Source organism: Vidua macroura, chromosome 2 (assembly GCF_024509145.1).
Source record: "Vidua macroura isolate BioBank_ID:100142 chromosome 2, ASM2450914v1, whole genome shotgun sequence".
Lineage (NCBI taxonomy): Eukaryota > Metazoa > Chordata > Aves > Passeriformes > Viduidae > Vidua > Vidua macroura.
In genome coordinates this window covers 77,487,328-77,509,027 of record NC_071572.1, presented here as the reverse complement: position 1 = coordinate 77,509,027, position 21,700 = coordinate 77,487,328, and positions in this window count along the sequence as shown.

The window sequence follows — 21,700 nt, the reverse complement described above, 5'->3', positions numbered from 1 at the left end:
CTGTTCTGTATTTCTGTGTCTGTTTTCATCCACATTATACTCTCTGACTAGACAGTCATAAACAGCAATAATGTCTCCCTTTACCTTTCTGTTCTCCAGATTGAGGAAATCCATTTCTTACAGTCTCCCACAACCAGATCCCAGCATGTCTTATTGAATGGGATTATTCCATCAATTCCAGGACTTTCTTTGTGGTGAAGTTCCTTTAAATCCATATCTCCAGCCTTTTGAGTACCCTCTTAATGACTGACCCTATCCTGAGCTTGTTGAGTGCTCCCCACACTGATCTGGTTTCACCCAAAATCTTGCTGAGGTGCTCTCTGTCCCACTGCCCAGACCATTAGCACTGACTTTAAGCAGAATTATCTTTAGGAGTGATTCCTGAGGAACACCACTGGCAATCAGCAGTCTTTTGCACTTCATTCTGTTGATCACAACTCCTTGACCCAACAATACCCATTCATGTGAGCTTTCTATATCCTTCTCTTGCATCTGGTGCTGCCCAGTTCTACAGATGTCTCTAAACATGAGAGCATTAACGAGTGACCCAATACGACCTTCTAAGAAATACTTCTCTGTGGGTCTTTAGCTTTAGCGAACTATTCCATAGATTTTATAAATAAGTGGTTCCAAATCATGGACTGTGCAGAACTACTAAAACAAGTAAAATAAAATGCTAGAATAAGAAACATTCCAGTCTCCTTTGTTTATTTCAAGCTACAGTTGGTGTTTAGATTTGGTTTCTTCTTGCAGACTTCTGTGAAACCTATTTTCACCAGGAAGATTCAATTTATGAGTCTCTTTTTTCTTTTTATTCAAAATACTGCAACCAGTCCCTGTCATAATTACGTTAGTGTGATTTGCTGTTCTGTCCTTGCTTACTGTTGTACTACTGTGCAGTTAGCTCCTGACAAATCAAAGACCAGGGTATGAGTTTTTTACTAATTTTTTTACAAATGATTTTATTACAAATCAGATTTGGAAAGTGTATACGTCAGGGAAATTTGTACAGTTAGTTACAGTTAGTATAGCATATTACATTCTAAGCAATGATTCACTCATTGCTCTCAACAAGACAAAGGATGAAACCAAGGGCAATATTTTGATACACTACCATAACCCTCTAAAGAAAAATTAATGGACTTCATTGTTTTATGTAAGAAATAAAATGTCTGGTTGGCCATTTCATGACTCTATCTAGTAGTATAACAGCAGCAAGTGGAACATCAGTTCAAGTATTGTAGTGTCATGATGGAGCAGGTACTTCTTCCCATAGTATCTGCTGCACAATCATGTCAGGTTGGATTTTTGGTATTTGGGGTTGGTTGTGGGTTTTTTTGCCTTTTCTTTTTTTCCAAGTAAGCAGATTGCTAGTATTGAAGTGAATTCAAATTTTCTCATTATCATTGGCATGAATTATTTTCCTACCATAAAAGTTTTGCTTCAGTTTCTTTTAGTAATATTTGTTGTTGTTTCTTTATTAGCATGCCTAGGATAGTGGGAGTAGAGATTATAAAAAGTCTTAGCTGGAGTGTCAAATAAGGAAGATTCTACATTGAAAACAGCTTTTCCAAGATGCAGGCCAGATGGTAGCTTTGGGACTCAAAAGCTGAAAGAAGTAGCTGGAGTTATGTCAAGAGAAATAGTTAAAAAATAGAAGAAAAAGGAAGCAAAAGAGATTGTCAAGTCAAATCAGCACAAGTAACTATTTGTGCTATCCTTTTATGTATGAATTAATAGATGTATTACTCACATGATAACATAGTAAAGAAATTTAAAGAAGGAACAAGGCAAAAATAAAGGATATTATATGTATAGGGTTATACATATATAAATACAAATATACAAATATAATTCATTCTATTCACCTGTGGGATATTGTCAATCCATGATGTCATAATACAACTTTTGAATTAGAGATTGAGACTGCTACTTGCCCAAACCTATGGGCTAGGAACTACACAGACACCCAAATGCCAAGATAGCACAATGCATTGAGAAGCCAGTGTCTTCTACTCATGCACCTGGAAACCTCATACCCTGATGTGACTGCACCAGTCTGTAACCTGCACTATATCACCTCCACTCTGGAACCAAGGGAAGGCTAGTGTAGTTCTAGCTTCATATTTCGGAGCCATTTTAAAACATTCTGAAGGATAATAAAGTGCTAAAATAAAAATACCTTCCAAATTATGGAAGTTTTTTTTTTTTTTCAGATCTGACATTTTCAACCCCACCCATAGAAGTTGACCAGGACTGCTCAGAATAAAGGTCCTTGCTCAGATGTGCAACTTTAATAGTGGGGTGATAGGTTTCCTACCCTCAGCAGCAGCTAACAGGAGTCAAAACATGACTGCTGTTACTGTGCTGTGCTATCACAAAGGAAAAAGATACATTGGTTGCCTCATTTTTTACTGAAAGTGGCAAAAAATATTGATATATACATATACATATATACACACACACACACATACACAAAAGAATTTTGCAGTCCAAGTCAGATCAATCCAAATCAGGTGTATAGCAAACACTTTGAGCAGCAGACATTGAAAGCAAGGGGTAACTGAACACCATTGAAAGAGGAATATGTGTTGCTGCCATGAATTGATCTCAAAACTAGTGACAATTATTTTTCATTCTTATAACATATTCTTGCTGGAGGAGACATTCCAGAGTAACAAGTTTTATGACAACTTATGGATTGAGAGAGAAGTGGAGTCTATAGGGCTTATGGAGGTTAACTGTAGCTCTTAGGTAATTGTTTAACACTGAGCTTCTGCCTATGTTTGTGAGATAAAAAGGTTTACATAGCTAAGTTTTATATATATGACTTGCTTTGGATAACAAGAGAGGATAATTTACAGATTAAAGGGGCTGGATTCTTTTTTTATATAGATGTGTAAAATCTTTCATATTTAGACAATGTGTTTCTGCAACTTACTGTGGGCTGAGAAATTCCCTGTATGCACTGACAAGGTGTGTTTAAAGAAAGAACTACCATTCTTGAAAATTTGGTTTTTGATGGTGCTGGAGAGGTTGTGGAAGTCTTTAGAGAACATACTGGTATATTTGCTACCTAATAACTTCAACAAGCAATTAATGTCCTTTGAGGAGATATAGTAAAAATTCTCAATCAATTTATTTTATAATGGAGTTTAAGAAGTGGTTTCATCATGGTCTACAAGCACTTAAGTGAGGAAAGTCATCTGATGGTAATGACTTTTTAATTCACTGGAAAGTCATAATGAGTTGCAGTGGGTAGAAGTTGATGCTAGATAAACCCAGTCTAGAACCGAGGTACATATACTAAGTAAAGCTAATTAGGCATTGAAAAAGCCTGCTTGGAGGCATGATGGATTCCTCACCACCTGAAGTCTAAAACTTGAGGCTAGATATCCTTTACTGGAGGTTGTGATAGTCCAAGCAGAAGCCATAATCTTGATACAGGAATAGTGTGTGAAGTTCGTTGTTATGTGCTTTTCCAGAAATCAGACAGGTATTTTACTGATCTGTTCTGACCTTAAATCCACACACACTAGGCAAATGGTGAATAATTATTTTTTATGTTATTCAGAAACTCCACAGATGTTTGCACATAATGGGATTGAAACAACAGTTTTGTGTAAGTACACCTGTGTAAGACAAAACATACCAGACAAAAGAGGTTTTTTCTCTATACCAGACATTTCCACCCTCCTGAGCTTTCTTTCCAAAACAGGTTTCTTGATACTTATCCAGAACACTAGAATTAAGTCTGTTCTTGCAATGACTCTCCAAGCTGTAACAGAGATAGATTAATCTTCACAATGCAGAGGATGAAAGGTATCAATAATCAACATTTATTTTCCACCCTCAATTTTTTTATTGCTGAGTTTAGTCTTGGACACTGGTGTAACATCTTAGATTGCCATGATTATTTTTTCCAACTGAGGCAAAAAATGTTGTGATTGAAAACTCTTGATTTGAAGCATAAAGTGATTCAGGTTCCTGTTACAAAGCCAGGATCAGTAACCAAGCTTTTGTTTTACTTTTTGTTTTCCTAATCTAGCCAAATGTAAAAAAATATAAATTAAAATACTCATGAGGTTAGTGTTGGAAATGCTGGAGGAATATTCAGTCTCAAATAAAAGATTGAATCAATGGCATTAGAAATGAGAAGATTTTCTTGCTTTTTATTTGCAGCGTTTGGCTGAAAGAGTAAAAGAGATGTTAGGTCTTTTCTTCCTACAGGAATATTCATCGGAATCCTATCTAACCTTTCTGTTTAAGGGTATAGTGTAATTTTTTTTTTATTTTAGCTCAATAGATACATTAAAATTCTGCACATTTAATTTTCTCACTCCTGATTTCTCTTGGAAAGTAGAAAGAGTTTAGATACTTGTCAGCACATAATAAAAAAGCAATCTTTAGTCTCATTCTGTTGATAAAGGAACTGATACACCTAACTCAGATTTTACACACACTGTATAAAATTTTAAAGGACTTTGCCTTTCTTAGCAATTGAATGCTAATTAAGGGTATTGATTCTACTTAATGAGTTGCAAACACTTTTAAAAAGGTCAGACCTGAAGTGGGTTATGTGGAAATGTATAGAACTTTCAATATTTTTATTTCATTGCTGTTTAAGTATGCACCTGAAGAACATTTGATGAAATGTTAGAGAGCAATGAATAACACTAATGTTTTCCAGCTACGTAAATGAGTTGGATTAGAGCTGACAAGTGTTTTCTGTTTGGCCACCATTTCACATTATACATCCTCAGCTTTTCAATTTATTTTAAAAGGGATTGAGCTGGAAAACCTGGGTCATTTAGCATTTCTCCTTCTCCAGCAGTGGCTGCAAGCAGACTGCAGGAAAAAAGGATGAACTGAACATGAAAATTTGATGCTTACATCTAATACTTTCCCATCCTCTAGCCATCTTCAGGTGAGGGAATTTCCTGAATTTCTGTAGTTTAGCTGCTATATAGTAAATCACAAAAGATGTTTTTCCAAATGCTTCTTTAAAGACCATTTTTCTTATTTCTTGAAGGTATGCACAAAAGAAACAATCTCTTTTTTTTGTCTTGTGTAGGTTTGGATGCAAAACCGCATTTCTTGACAATAAATATAATTTTGAACAGTCCAAATGCAAAACAGTATGCATAAGGAGCAAAAAGAACTCACACGTGTTTAAAAAAGTTGAACCACCATGGTTATGAAAAACATGGAGAGGAAAATCTCTTCACTGGGAGTTAAAAAAATGTGAAAGTTGTCACTGAAAATATTTATTAGGAATTTTTATGTATATCTCCTACTGAAAAGTATATATTTTTCTGACCCATTATGAGCCCTTTCAAAAAAAAAAACATCAAAGATCATGTCCCCTGTCTATTCATCAGAATCATTATTAAATATGACAAGAAAAGTGTATTTAATTTAATTAGCTATGTATTTTTATCAAGAACTCAGTTGCAGTGAACTCTACATCCTTGCTTTTCTCAAATATTGTGAGAAAGTTCAACTTCAGTGACAGAGTTCTGTATGTTCAGCATGGCAGCTGGGATACTGGGAAATGCCCCATGCTCATTCTGGAACAGTTTGGACATAGCAGAGATAGGATTTTCATATCCGATTTTAAACATCTACTATCTGATCTAGTTAACCAGACTCCAGTTATAATCAAAGATGAGAAACAAGGGGTTTTAGGGTGAAAAAACATGTCATTTTGATGAAGAGGTCTAAAAGAGACAGATGTCTCATAATGTAGCAGTGCTGTTCACTCTTCCTGACTGGAAAGGGAGCCTTGGGTGACTGGCTCAGATGCAGATGTCTAACTTAGGTGTGATGAATCTCTCTCTAGGGTTTCTCCTGTCCCTCCTTGTTAACTGTAGAAATAATCCTTCTTCAGATTGAAAACTTTGGAAATAAGTCTTGTAGGCTTTAAAGCATTACAAAACTTTTGCCATTTCAAGCACTTGTGAGCAGTGACTAAAGAACATTTGAGCTGGAAGCCAGCACTGTTGTGTACTTTTGCACTGTTGTCCTACTCAAGTATCCTGAGCTCTTTCTCTTACCTTCAATATAATCTCATTTTGCAGTAACACGCTTTTCTTCTTTTCTCATTTTCAGTGCTTGGGTTGTCAAAAAAAAAAAAAAAAAAAAAATGCCCAGAGACAGATGTAAAATTGCTGCGCTTTCCTCAAATCGCTTCAGTCCAGTTTCCACTGTGTTCATAGGCATCCTTCTCCTTCTACTGATATTTTCAAATACTTAAAATTAAAATCTTTGTGTTGCCATTTCTTCCAAGTTAAAACTTGGTGTCTTGGACTAATTTTGATACAAATATAATCTCCAGGTCTATCTATAAAAATATAATACAGAAAGTAACAACAAAAATCTTATTATGAACTGTAGGACTTTGGATTTCATTTTGTAAATATATAGCACCTAAGAAGCTTGCTTTCATTTTCTTTGCAGCATGACTGACAGATTTCTAACTATTGTAAGCCAGAAATTAGATGCCACTAAATAAATTCTATGAATGAACTGGTGTTAACTGACGCTAGCAGTGCCAGTTAGCAATACATAAATTAATCATTACAGTGACCAGATACATCACCACCTGCAGTTTGTCAGTCTCTCTCTTTCCATAAAATCTATACAGCATTCACAAGAATATCTGAGCTGCTGACAAGAAGCTCAAGATTTTCTGTTTAAATCACAGATGAATCCTGGAAAGGAATACATGACTCATCACATTACGAGATAACAGAATTTGAACTGTCTTAACAGTGCTGGCTTCATGAGCATCTTACCATGTTCTATGAAACTCCAAGGAGAAAATCGATTTTCACACAAAGAAACAAAAACAGCTGTGAAGGGGTTTCAGAGGGTACAAGTGTGTTGATCTTCATCTTTCCAAAGATGGATATTCATGTGGATGTGTGAATGCAAGTAGGTGCTTATTCTGTAGAGTTGTCCAGTCGCCTTTTTTTTTTTTTTTTTTTTTTTCTGTAGCTTTCATCAGAACTTATCTTTTATGTAGTGTTAACTTAAGGAGCATCATCTTTAACCTGGGCTTAGAGCAGATATAGAGATATCTAAAAACGGACTACCTATACAAGTAGGTGGAGCATGGTTTGACATTTCAGTGTAGGGGTGCTGAAAAAGGTGATGCAGTGATCGTTCAAGTGCTGAGTGCTGCTTTACACAGCTACCCTGATGTTAAAAGTGGTATTTTGCAAAATAATTGTAAGAACTTGATAGGAATGGATGCTACTCTGAAAAATCAGTGAGAATGCCAGCAAGAGACCAATTTTATGCTGTCTGTACGTTTGAAGTAGGTGTTTATTTGCAAGAGAATTGACTGACAATTAGTCATAAAACAATTCTCTTTGGGGGACAGTCAGAAAAGCTAGCAAAAGTTAGTCTTTTAATCTGAATCACTCTCTGGAGGATTCTTTCCCTGAACTGACTATAATGGAAGCCTGGGGAAATTAGTCTTAAGTTGTCCATGACTTGAGTTAGCCTTTGTGAATATCCCTCTGTGAGATATACCAAAGTAATATGTGTAAATGCCTACTGTAGTCTTTAAACTGACTGCTCCTTCACATCACACTTAAAGTAACACATAGGCAAAACGGATGTAAATATAAATTAGTTTTGAAGTACACAGAGTTCTAACATTCCCTTTGTCAGCCACAAAATCTGAAGAGGAATCAAAGTGTGGGTGACCTGCCTCCCTGAGGTAACTTGAATGACAATAGATAGTTTGGAAGAAGGGAATTCAAGGCCAGATTTTCATTTCATCACATTACATCTTTCATACTGTGCTCCTAGTCTATCTTCCTTTTATCCATCTCCTGTGTTTGTGATTTAATAGCAAGATGGATTGGACAAACTAGGGGCCTGAGAAAGTGCAGTAGAATCCTATGCGTGTGCATATATATAAATACTCATTTTTTACACTCATATACAAACTCCCTCAAGTAGGAGGGAGTTCTACCATTCCAGAGGTATTGAAGGGTGCATCCCAGCCATTTACATGATGGAGTGTAATCTAATGCAAGACCTCTGAGATGTGTCCTTTAGGAACTGACATGCTTGTTGGAATCTGAAGGTGAGATGCTTTACCCTCTTATGTAAGTGGCAGAGACCACTCGTTATGTATCTGGTAGAGGCCAATATTCTGTGGCAACTAGGCTGAGTCAACCGAACTGTCTTTTAGACTCTCTGAAGTCATATGTTATCGACTTTCTAATTTAAGAAAAATCTCCACAGAATTTACATTTCCTGACTCTAAATTTACTTCCACTCAAAATCATGTTTCCAAGCAGCCATATATCCTAGCAAACCATAGAATCATAGAATGGTTTGGGTTGAAAGGGACCTTGAAGGTCATCTAGTTCCAGCCTCTCTACCGTGTTTCTTTTAGCAATGATATCACAATGCAGATGTATTTTTCTTTGCAGTCCATCTCTACCTTCTATTCCTGTCCATGTGTCAAAACATCTTCAGTACTGCAGTGAAATCCTGAGAATTCAGTGCAAAATAATCAATAAACATGTTCCATAAAACAAATATTTAGGTTTCTTATAGCTATATTGCTGCAACTATTGAAATTCATGGCAAAGCAGGATTTTATTGCTTAGTTATGACTCAAAAATCACTTTTGCCCCATCAGATTCCAGTTGGCTACAGTAGTTTTTACTTTAGGCTGTTGGTACAAATCACCACTTTCTCTGAAGGTCAGAGGTACTATTTTAGGAGGGTGAATTTGTATTCTTTTGTGACTGATTGTCATAGATAATGGAAAATGGCAACTGGTTTTGTTCTCAGTGAGATATGTCTGTAAGTAATTATTAAGAAAGACTAGAACTTTGTATGGCTGATTGTCTCTTCTTTTAAAACTATAAATAAAAACTGAGAGCAATTAGGGCAAAAGGACAATCTGGATGTAATTTGTGTTCAATGCCTAACACAGCAGGACTCTAATTCAAATGGTGTTATATGCCATGATACGATATTTCCACAGTTCTGTGATTCCCAGATTTGAGCCTGAAAAACTTAAAAGCTATAAAAAGTTAATTCTAAAAATCCAACAAAGTGGATTTCTGGAAATGTTTGAATTACATTAATCTATTCTTTTGCGATATATGGCACAGGTCCCCACATGCAAGGCTTTCCCAAAGCTCTGGCAAACATGTTTTTTACACATCTTTATCCCAAGCAAAATCTTGTCTACAAAAAGGCTGGCCCAGCTATAAAATATATCATAAATACAAGGTCTAAGGGACAAAAGTAATGTATTCAGAAATTAATTCTTTTGAAAAAAAAGCTTTTTGAATGGCAAGAAAAGTAAAACATAAAGCAGTAGAACACCCTCCAGCAACAGTCGAAACACTAACAAGGATTATTTATCATAAATAAAAGACATTCAAAATGACATGGCAAAGCACAATAGCCCCTGGTTGTGCAGAGACTGGGCTACCCAATTATGCAATTCTTATTGGAGACAAATGACATCTTATAAAGCGCATGACATGTTAAATGCTCAGTTCTGAACTGCAAAATATCTGAAGTTTTTTAATTAGAAATACAGCTGTGTCAATTAGATGCAGCATATTGTACTTACACTTTCTAGTAGTACAACTGGGGAAAAATACCTGCAAAAAATAAGATTGTCTGTATGAAAGTTAAACCAACTTATATCTTGTGTACGTGTGTGGCCTGCAATTTATCTTCAGCTTAAAAGGTTGAATAAAAAAAAAAAAAGCAAAACAACCCAAAACTTTTCAGATATTCTTTCATGCTTAACTACTCTGCAATCACTTTCTTTATTCACTCAGCATTCAGATTACTTAATCCTCTTCATAGCTTATTTAGGTAATTTTTATATAATCATGTAAAGCAAACAATAACATTTCAAGTTTGGTTGATCGGTTATTTTGGTCCAGTAGTGAAACTGTGTATTTAGATCTTTCTTCAAACTCTCACTTTCTCACCAGAAAGGCAAAACGCTTTCAATAAGTCATTTGGATTGCTGAAACCTGTGTTTGTTGTGACTAATTTTTGCAAGCAGAGAAGCAGGTCAGTTAGCTCAGCTGCCTCAGAAAGCTTCAGGTGTTCCAACATGCAGGTTGAGGTATATCCTTAATGTCCCATTTTCTTACCATCAGATCTGTCTCCACTTATTGCCCTGCCTGACTCCTCCTCAGTTCCACCATGCGTGTACTCCATTATGCTGTGTTACAGTCAAGGATGGCTGTCCAGTAACAACAACACCATGGAGCAGCTGCAGCCATCATCATAAAATACCCCAAAAAAACAAACAAAACAATCTAAAAATTACTTAGGACTTTTCTTGACAAGTAGCACAGATGTCATTCTGCTTATCCAGAGAAGGGCAAGAGAGCTGCTGAAGGGTCTGGAGCACAAGTCTTATGAAGAGAGGCTGAGGGATCTGGGGGTGTTTAGTCTGGAGAAAAGGAAGCTCAGGGGCCTTCTCACTCTCTACAAGTACTTGTAAGTAGGTTGCAGTAAGGTGATGGTTGATCACCCAAGTAACAAGTAATAAGACAGGTGGAAGTGGTCCCAGGTTGTGCCAGGGGAGGTTTAGATTGGATATTAAGAAAATTTCTTCCACAGAAGGGTTTATATATCCTTGGCCAGATTTCTGCTTTCTTCAGATCTGCTAACCAAGTACTCTGACAGCTGCAGTGCCTCTCCAATTTTATTCCAGAAAGGATAGAGGAAAAAAGCCCACATACTTCTCTTCCTAACTACTGACTGGATGGAGATGCTGCTCAGATCTGCCAATAGTGATGATCTGAGACAGGGCTGGTATGCTGTCTCTAATTTATTTTGGCCATCTGCTTTTCCTCCTTCTAATTGGTGCATGTTAAGAGAGAAAATATTCTTAAAGATCATTTAAGATGAGGATGCTCCTTGACTCACTAAAAGCAGATTGAAATGTAATATTTGTTTCTCATTGGGCAGATCAGTCTGTATCTCAGCAACCATTTCATATTTGGCAAGACTATTCCTTTTACATAAAGTGATTACATGTACTAAGGTTGTTATTGGTATGAAGGATGCATTAGTAAAAGTGAGAAAAGATCTTTTTTAGCAGGTTCTGCAAACTTGTAAAATATTTATGTTGTAGCCTGCATATACTGCAGTTTCTTGGTAAACATTGAGCTTTATGTGTCTTACTAATGCTCAGGAGATGAAAAGTGTATTCAAATAGGGGCCCTATTTGAACAGGGATTTGTGCGCTCTGATCCTTCACTATGAAACAACAATGGTTTGTCCATTGACTTCTCTCATCATCTCAGGGAAGGCCTTGGGAAAGGTGCATGAAGTATAATCTGCAGTATTTTCTGACCCTAACACCATGGGTTTGTTCATAGGGAGTTAATTTTATTAAAGCCTGAACTCTCATCTGAGAAAATTTCACAACCATGAAGAAGTCTGCCTTCTGAGCCACTGCCACTTTGCAGATTGCAGGAGTGGGAGACAGATAAACATTGTCAAAATAAAAATAGACAATGTGTTTCTTGTTTCCCCTGCAGTTTCTGGGTGGGATTCATGTTTTCTATGTTAACCAGCTGGCAATGCAGGCTGAACTGACCATCTAAACAAACTGTGTGAAGAGAGGAACATCCACACAAAGGATGTTTTCTCTCAGAGGTACTTCTATTTCTCTACCAGCTTCAGACAAAAGTCTAATAAATACCTTAGACTAAGCTTCAAGGAAGTAAAGCAAAGCAACACAAATTATACTTCCAAACATACTTTTTCTCTAGCAAGACATTAGATTTTCAAATAGCACCAGAAAAACCTCTTCATTCAAGTAGATTAACACAATTTAGTTTTTATTCATTTTGCATCATGAATACGCTTTTTAAAACAATAGATTAATAAGCCTTTTTTGAAGAAGCAAAACCTACCCACCTGCCAGTATTTTGCTATATGGTTTTCAAATGTTATTTTTCCCAATTGTAATCTTAGTTAAAATACCTTTTAATAATAGCTACATTCTCCCGGTAGATATGATATGAAATTTCAGTAGCATACAGTATTTCTAACTGACACCGTACTTGTACTTGCATTTTTTATTTACAATATTCCTCAAAGAATTATGGTTTGTCTTTATCATTTTACAGGACACTGGGAATAATATATGGATTCTGCTGGAGATAGAGTATTGTACAAGTATTGGATGAAATATTTACCTAGCAAACAGACTTGCTGGTAAGTCATTGTATTCTTTCTTATCTTTTGCCACTTTTCAGGCACAACAATGTGAAGGAAGGTTTATAATTCAATTGGATGTTTACTAAAAAAATAAATTAAAAAAAAAGAAAAAACAAATTAAATAGTATATTTTAAATATTTGCAGTTCCCTTTCCCAGATAACTTCAGTACTAATATATATATTATTTCCTCCCTCCCCTAGAAAAATATTTTCAGTTTCCACTTTGTGTTAGTGTGTGCCATGAAGCTTTGTAGGTTGTTTTATCTACAGGTACTCCCTCATCAGAAATGTCCAAAGTTCAATTGCGCAGGCTAATGCAAGAGTCATAAATCTTCTTGCTATTTTTTTAATCATTTTTTTCACTGCTGGGTTGGGTTTTTTTATTTTTTTGATTGTTTTATTTACTGTAGCTATTGTGCTTTTGGTTTGGTTTTGATGCTAAAGAGTGTTTGTGGGGCTAGAAACATCAGTGCGGCTTTTATTTGTAACTGATTAATATACATCAGATACTAAAGAAAATCACACATTTAAAATATTAGTTTTAAGATCACTGGCCAAAATCACCAAAGCTATTGTCCTATTGGTACCTCTGGTTTATTGTATGATGTTGAGGGAGTAATTTCTGAAGAGCAGGAACTGTGTATCTGTAAGGAGATATGGTAATGCATGTGCAGTAGTGTATGAACTGAATAATTTTTCTTTACATAATTGGAGAGATCACCAGGTAGCTGTTAAGAATGACTAAACTCCACTGGGCCTGATAAAACCTATTTCTTCTTAAAATATTACCAAAAATGAATAATATAAAATATATTTTTTGTTCCAAATGGAGTTGCTTTAACTCTTGCACTGTCAATATTGTTTGCAATGCTGATTGCTACTTCCATCCATTGGGTGTAAGATCTGCACTTGAAATGCTGTTAGTGATGGGATTTTGTATCAAAAATGTGGAAAAGAGACCAAAGGTGAAATCACCATGTTTGAATTGCTAGGTTGCTGTATAAAGATACATGTTTTAGAGACTAATGAAATACAAAGGACATTTTATTTGTTGTTAGCCACAGTGACTGAAATACTTGACGCTTTGAAATGTCTTCAGTTGGTCTCCTCTGTTAAGTCTTTATCAGGAAGAAAGAAAATATCTGGGAAAAGTATTAGTATTGTATTTTCACACATTACCTAGATATGTACCAGGAGGAGGGGATCAAAATCTGTCCATGGCAGAAGGGGGATTATTTCTACAGATAGTGTTCAAAACTCATCTGGACAATTTCCAAAGCAACCTCATCCAGTTAGACTTGCTTTTAAAGTAAAGGTGAACTAGACATTCAGAGGTCCCTTCCAACCTAACTTATTCTAACTTATTCTGGGGTTCTATGTAGTTGGGTGAGATGTGATGAACAGAAAACTGTTTTATGATATACACACACCAAGGTACTTAATCTTCAAGAGAAATTACACAATTTAATATTCAATGGATGAGAGCACCAGGACTCTAAAAGATGCTGAGGGAAGTTGGGAAGCCAGAAAAGAGGAAGTGGGATTTCTTTAGGAAGGTTAGGATCCAGCTGTGGGAGATAATTAGGTACTGAGTACCATGGATGTGCACATAATTTGTCCTGTGGTTTTAAGATTTTATTTTAAATGCTTTTGTTTTAGAGTATGACTTGCTCTCAGAAGTCTGTATGATCACTGACTGCTTTGATCACTGGAGGGCACAGAGTTTTACATGCTGAGTAAAACTTAAACTCACCTGGGGAATCAGGACTGATTTTACAGAGGGAACTCTGTCCAGTCTCCCAAGCAGAGGGCCATGAAACACCACAGGGGAATATGAGTGAAGAATACTATGTTTCTGTAAAAAGGAAAAATGTCATTTTGCAGTGTGGATAAAAGTACAGCCTGCAAAATAAACCACCTGCTATGCTCTGTTTGGTATTGATACAGTCTCAGGAATATCCATGATGGGACACTTAAAAAAAAGCTATGAATCAGCTGGACATAGACCTCTGAGGAAAAACAAAGATGAGTATGAAAGGTTCATGAGCAAGAATGAAAAGAAAGGTGGAATTGCTTGAGCTGAATTACAGTGATGAACTTAAAATAAATTATAGGCTTTTCAAAAAAGAAATAAATGCTTTATTCTCTCCATTAAATTCATACTGGAGAGAGAAAAATGTTAGGAAATTAAACTGAACTCAATTCAGGGCGGGAAAATATAGTGCTGGAATACACTGCTTGGAGCATTTTCAGAATAGGCTGGAGAATCTTCAGTCAGATATAACTGATCCTGGTTGAGATATAGGATTAAGACAATCTCCTGTGGTCTTTCCCAGCACTGCTTGTCTCTAGTAAACTGCCCCTGACAAATTACCAGATTCTCTTACTCAAGGAAACAGTTGTGTGGAAATGGTGGAAGGGGAAGAGAGGCTGTGTATAAATTCACCTCTCTCCTGTACATTATAGTGGCCAATAAATGCAACATTCATCTGGTGAAATCGGTACTGTCTATCTCAAGAGTAAACAGCATTAGCTTGGGCTTGGTGGAAGCTGAATCCCTGACAGGAGACTCTCATTTACAGTCATCTCAAACTGCACTCTCAATGTGTTGAAAAGCATAAAGACAGTATTTGTTTGCCCTCTTTGCTTTAAAAGGGTGTGGCTTAGATATCCTATCTGAAATCAACAGCCCTTATATTCCATACATGATCATATCACCTTGACATATCTACTGATTAAAGTCATAGATTGATGACTGTAGCAGCAACCAATGCCGTATTGGGAATCTGAAGGCTTCTAAACACACTGGAAAATAGCCCTGATGGACATACACAGCAACTGTACCACATGCATGGGCAGAATATTGTTTTGGAAGCACAAGAAATCAGCATTGTGCCTGGAAATGAAATTATTATGAACGCAATTCATAATTACAAGAAGTAACAGCTCTGCTTCCAAACACTAGGAATCATAATCCTTTTAGCAAATAATCATGCTGTTTACATGCCTTACAATCAGGTGCATGAATTGGGAGATGAGACACTTCTTTGTATATCTCAACTGTGTAGAAATATAAGTAGTTATAACAGTTATTTTCTGTATATCTAGTAGAATCTGAACTCTTTTCAAAAGGGCTTTTTAGAACTGAGCTCCAGCTTTTCATATCCTGTGCTCTTTATCTGCACTTCACCAGCTTGAATAATATCAATTAGAGCTGCTGCTATACAGCCACCTTTTAATTTTCTGCTTCTCATACCTTAACATACTCATAAATTTGGGTGTTCACTGTTCTGTTGGATTTTTTGAATAAGAAAAAATCTATTTAAGATAAAAACAAGTGTTCTTTTTGTCTGCAAAAATTTCTGGCCTTAATACCCTTGATATTTATCCAGCTCAGGTGCTCTACTATTTAATTATTTAGAAACAGCTTGAAATAAAACATAGAAATAGGACTGGCGACCTCAAAAATATTGCCATTGCATTAGGTAAAGGCAGTTGTAAGATTACACATATATCATCTTCCAATCTTTCACTCTCTGATGACCAAAACAGTAGCAGTAGTACAGCAAAAAATAATAAAATTGCTAATATCTACTCAAAAACCTTTTCTTGAGTTGCAAATTATTGTAGAGTCAAGTTAGAAGTAGAGATTCATGCTGCAGAAATCATAGGCAGCCACACCCAAAAAAAATTACAGGACTGAATCCATTGATCAAAAATGTTTTCAGAATTCCCATTTCTTTATGAGTTAAATAAGAATAAATATTGAAGAGAAAGACTCCAGCTGCAGCTGGAGAATCTACAATAAATAGTTAAATACAACCCACATCAGAGTCTGGGAGCTCTCTCCAATACTTGAATACTGCAAGCTGGTTCCTATTTTATAGGAGACCCCAGGTCAAGGAGAAGTAATTAATCCTGCTTTTGATGGAGAAAAACTTGTAGTTTATCCCTGGAAATGTTTCAAAATGCAGTTTTACTTTAGAAATGTTACATTCAGTATCATTGCTGATTTTCTGACATATATAGACATTTTCTGTCTGGCAATGAACAGTCTCTCTAGTCCCAAATCACCTATAGAAGTCAATTTTTATATGAAAATTTGTTTGGAATTTGACTCTTCGCAGCTTTCTCAGCACTACTGCATTTGTTTAGATCTTGTGAAACCCCACTGCAAATACTGCATCCATTTCTGGAGTTCCCAGCACAGGAAGGAGGGTCACCAAGATGATTAGAAGAAATGCTAAGAGAATCAGGATTGTTCAGTGTGGAAAAGAAAAGGATCACTGTTGACCTGATTCTGGCCTTTTGGTACCTAAAGGGAGCCTATGAGAAAGATGGAGAGGGACTTTTTGCAAGAGCATGTAGGACAAGGAGGAATGGATTCAAACTGAAAGATGGGAGGTTTAGATTAGATGTTGGGAAGAAATTCTTTCCTGTGAGGGTGGTGAGGCACTGCCACAGGTTGCCCCGAGAAGCTGTGGATGCCCCATTGCTGGAAGTGCTCAAGGCCAGTCTGAGCAGCCTGGTCAAGCACAAGGTGTCCCTTTCTGTTGCAAGGGAGCTGGAACAAGATGATTTTTAAAGATCCCTTCCAACACAGGCCATTTAATGGTTCTATGATTCTAAATTGTGTTCAGGTAGATAAAGTGTTCTGACAGAATTAATGCTGGGGTTCAAAACTGAGCAGTAAGATGGTTCAGTAATAGAGTTTCGCCTTCTTTTCCAAAGACACGTTTCTTGTACCTTCTGCCTTTTACCAGCTTCATGGTTAATTGCAAAAATCCAGATAATGAATGGCTTTTAATTCAACATGTAGAAAATTGGGCTTTTGTCTATTCTAATGGATTTTTTTTAGCCAAGTAATGCTGAAGCTAACGGTACTTGGATGTGTGTTATTTATCAAAAAATTCTGAAGTTTTGTTGACCTTAGTCATGCTAGTCTTGTTAGCATAAGATGATAGGTGTTTGGTACAATTACAGAATGCTTGGTCTTTTAAAGGTGTGTTGTAGTTTGTGTTTCTTGAAAAGAAATAGTTCATTCTGCTGAAAGTAATACAGCCATTAACCAAATGCCTGCCTAGAGAGTCTGGGAAGTCATATGCAAGGTGATAGTCTGTAAATTTCTTGGCTCTCTTTAAAAAAAGTGGCCAGTTTTTGCCAGAGTTGCAAGAAATTGGAGCATTCCTTAAAGGAGAAGTGAAATAACACAGGTTTTGGGTGTCTGCTAAGTGTTTTGCATGTTTTCAACCCTGTAGGAAGAAAGGGTGACCAAAGGAAAAGTGATTGCATTGCACAGTGGTTCATATCCATGCAAATGTTCAGAAGAAACTCTGACTTCTCAGAATTCATGCAAGATCACGTTGGTTTAATATTACAATTTTATTGAGCATAGTCTACTGCTTGGTAATCTGAGAAGCAGAAGATTTCAGTCAATGTACACACCTTCTCCATCTCCTCCTGGAGGTCCTCTATCCAGAATGGGGGCAAAGAAACAAAACATAACAGAAACCTACTTCAGATTAGATTTGATCTTCCTGGGAAAAGACATATATTCTAAAGTGGTGGACTTAACGCAGAAAGTCAAAAGAATTTGCAGAAACTTACAAAAGAGAGTTACAAAACTGGGTTAGTGTGTGTTGTTTTCATGTGTTATTCCTGAAGTCTGTAGGTATTTGCTAAGATTTTAGGTTAGTTCATAAGTAAGGATGGCTCACTCTCACAAGACATCTGTTTCTGAAATTAAAAAGCCAACAACTGCATGATTGCACAGATAGCAATCTTCATTTAACAGAGATCCATGATTCAAAGAGGTATGTGACTTAAAATCTTCTAGGGAGCACGAAGCAATTAATAGTTGGAACTTTTTATAGCACCTTTTATCCAAGGATCTCAAAACACTTTACTGGTTTTAATTAGGCCTCACACTATGCAGTATCTGCCTGGAATAGAGAAATGTTATTTTTTAATTCTGCAAACAGAGGAACATGCGACACAGAGGTTAAATGACTTGACAATGATCATGTAAAAGCAAATAGTAATGATAGGAATAAATCCCAAACCTCCTGCCTTTCAATCCCATGTTCTATCCATTCGCTAAGTTTCTTTCCTCTGCATTAAACTCAAGGCTTTTTTTCTTATCTGTTCTGTAAGATGTGTGATTTTGACTACAGGATCAAAACCCAGGCAATTAGAAAGACATTCACCCTTTCCAGAAAGAAAAGAAAAAAAAATTGAAAAATCAGTGTAAGACCACTTTCTGCTCTCAGGTAGAGGAGAAACACTTACTATTTACTGCATTGAGAGCTGTGAAAGATATGGAAGAGCAGACTCCAGAGGTAAACATGTTGTCTTTGGAGATAATGAATAAGGGTTTGTGTTTCTGCCTAAGAGGAAGAATAGGTTGGGTTGGGCTTTTTTTTTGCAGATAATATAAAATGTGAAGAATACTGCCTGTAGTATGCTCAGGAATTCAGTGTCAGGAAAAAAAAAATCAATCTTAAGGCTGTGAAAGAGATAATCTCCTGGGGAAAGATAATAAGGAATCATCTCATGCAGGTATAGCCCCTGTAGCTGGGAAGTGTTGCATAAGAGACACAGGCATCTATACTCATGCAAACTCTTAAATGCTAGTCCTTGGCGGGAAGCAGGGGGAAAGAAGGTCAATATGCTTAAATTAGCTGATAATAGAGATAATTCTGCTGTTTTGTCTCTAATAGCAACTTGAATTAAGCTATTAGATAGATAATATGATTTGTTTCTTGTAGTTTAAGGTACATTTTGAAATGGGAAATAAGCAAAATAACTAGGCTAGCACTAGGAGCCTGAATAAAATCTGTCTTCCTTTCACAGCAACCTATTTCAAAGAGTCTGAATTTTTTACTTGTAGAATTGATTACTTGTCAGATGCTGATAATAATTACTGGTAAGAGAGAAAGAACTCAGTTCAGCCCATATATAGAGAAAATCAGGTGGTTCATGAAAACTTGATTTATTTGCCTTAGTAGAACATCTCCAGGTTTATCTTTAAATCAAAGCTTAGAAGTGTGAATCCATCGGGTTTTTTCCCTTTAACTGACTCTCACTAATTTCACCATCATAAGCCACACTAAGCACTAGAGCTGGCCAACCAGTGCAAATGTTTTTTTACCATTTTTCAACACCAGGAGATCCTAGAAGTTGATGTATCTTGGGAAGAAATGTTCAAACAAGTTTAGAATAAATAAAGAAATGTTTCCATTGATTAAAGTGTCCATCATCCAAGTGATCCCAAGAACAATTATACAGTCAGGTTACAACAATGTTTCCCAGGCAAAACAGGCCTAAGCATCCTCATTTCAGAGGTGATGCTGTGAATTAATGCACAAGGATTTGTTTCCACAGATTATTTGCCAAATGTTCCTTGGAAATAAGCTAAAATGCCAAAGGTACGAGTTAGGAAAATAGAAACTGCTTGCATTGCACTTAGACACAGGAAAAAATGGCACTGAAGTGCTTTCACTGTTCACACTTCACAAAATCTGCTGCACATAGACTTGACTTTTAAATAAATAACCACTCTTTGCAGTTCTCATCATGGAATCTAAAGAGACAGATGCAGCCATTGCAAATTATTTTGCTCTGTGTTACATTTGTCAAAAGCTGTCAGAATGTAGTAAAAAGGTGTTTGTACAGAGTAATATGCTGCTTGAACTCCTGTACATCTCCTAGGCTAGAGATTTTAGATTGCTGATTGTAATGAAGAAAGAGTTCCAAAAGAGCCTGTTATTTTCTGGCTTTACTAATTTATATATGGTTCTCTTCTACATATTTACATGTCTGCATATTACAGTCAACACTCAAGCCTGAAAGAGGAATTGAATCAGATAGGAAAAGACTGATCTGTTTCACACTGAGCTACAGTTGTGTAGTTAGAAGGAATTGTGTACAAAAATAATTATTATTTTATCCATAATTTTGCATGTCTTTAATCATGTCTAAAATAGCTTTGTTTAAAAATCAAGTTTGTGTCAAGGTTGGAGAAAAAGGGGAGGATATGCTAAGCCAACAAAGTTTACAAAAAGTTGTCATACACACATACAAATGTGTGATTCTACTATCTTTTACATTGTGTCTCTGTTCCATTAATAAAGCTTACCTGAACATTAGAAAAAAAATCAGAACCAAATCAAGGCTGTTGGGCTGTATATAATGCACCGATTTAAGGTGAACATTTAAAAAATCAGTATATTATTACAGTATTTTCATGCATATCAAGAAATACTATATTTATCTGGAAAACAGACAAGAAAGTTACATCCTACTGGTGAAGAGGTACATGTTGGCCCTGTTGCTGACTAAATAAATCTAATAGCCAACATAATATTACAATTTTAATTAATTCTAGTTTTGTGTGAATGTTATTAGCTGAAAACTATTTAAGAGTACCATGAGGTAGTAGCAGGCAAACACGGAAGAAAGAAAGCAATTGTCATGAAGAAAGAGAGTTCTTACTATAACTTTTGGCAAACTAGTTTAGTTACATTCATAAGCATACTAAATAAGGAATGAAGTGGTGACAGAAAATGATACCTTCAACACCATATATTAACCAGTCTTCATTAGTGTGAAAAGTGTTAAATATGTACCAGTGCTTGAAACTAGCCTTTCTTATGTTTTATGTGATGAAGTATAAAAAGGAAGAGGACCTGAACCTGTTAACACGAATTTTTCTCTTTTAAAATTTGGAGCACAGGGAGAAAATTGCATTTGTCTTTTGATAACCTCCAAAGACACTACTTGGTTGTCCTAATTTTTCTGAGAAAACCTTGACCATGTTGCAGGGGCAGAAAGGCCTCAGGAGTCCCTGAACTGCAAATTACTAGAGATTAGCAGTTAACTGAGAGATGAGTTCAAAATATTGGATGGATCTGCTCTATTTTCATAACTCTGCTCTAACTATGGCATGATGAACACTCATTCTCCACTGGAGAAATTAAGACTGCCTCCCATTTGAAACACCATTCTTCTCCTTTCCTTTGTCATTAGAAGAAATTGGCAAAGATCACATTCTCCAAAATTTTCATTTTATAAATAATTTTCAGAAAGAGAATTATTTTATGCCATAAGCATGGATCAGAATTCTCTAAGTAGTTTGAATTTTAGGCTTTGAAATGCAAACTGTATGCTAGATATGAAAAATATAGCATACCTTCCAAAAATGACAAACGTTATTTTATTCTGCTGGCTTTTACTTGAGTAGAGTTAATTTTCTTCAGAGTAGCTGGTATGAGGTTAAGCTCTGAATTTGTGCAGGAAACAGTATTGATAATACAAGGGATGATTTTGTTATTTCTGAGCAGTGCTCACACAGAGCCAAGGCCTTTTCTGCTCCTCACCCACCCCACTAGTGAGGAGCTGAAGGTGCACAAGGAGTTGGGAGGGGACATAGAGAGGACATCTGACCCTGACTGACCAAAG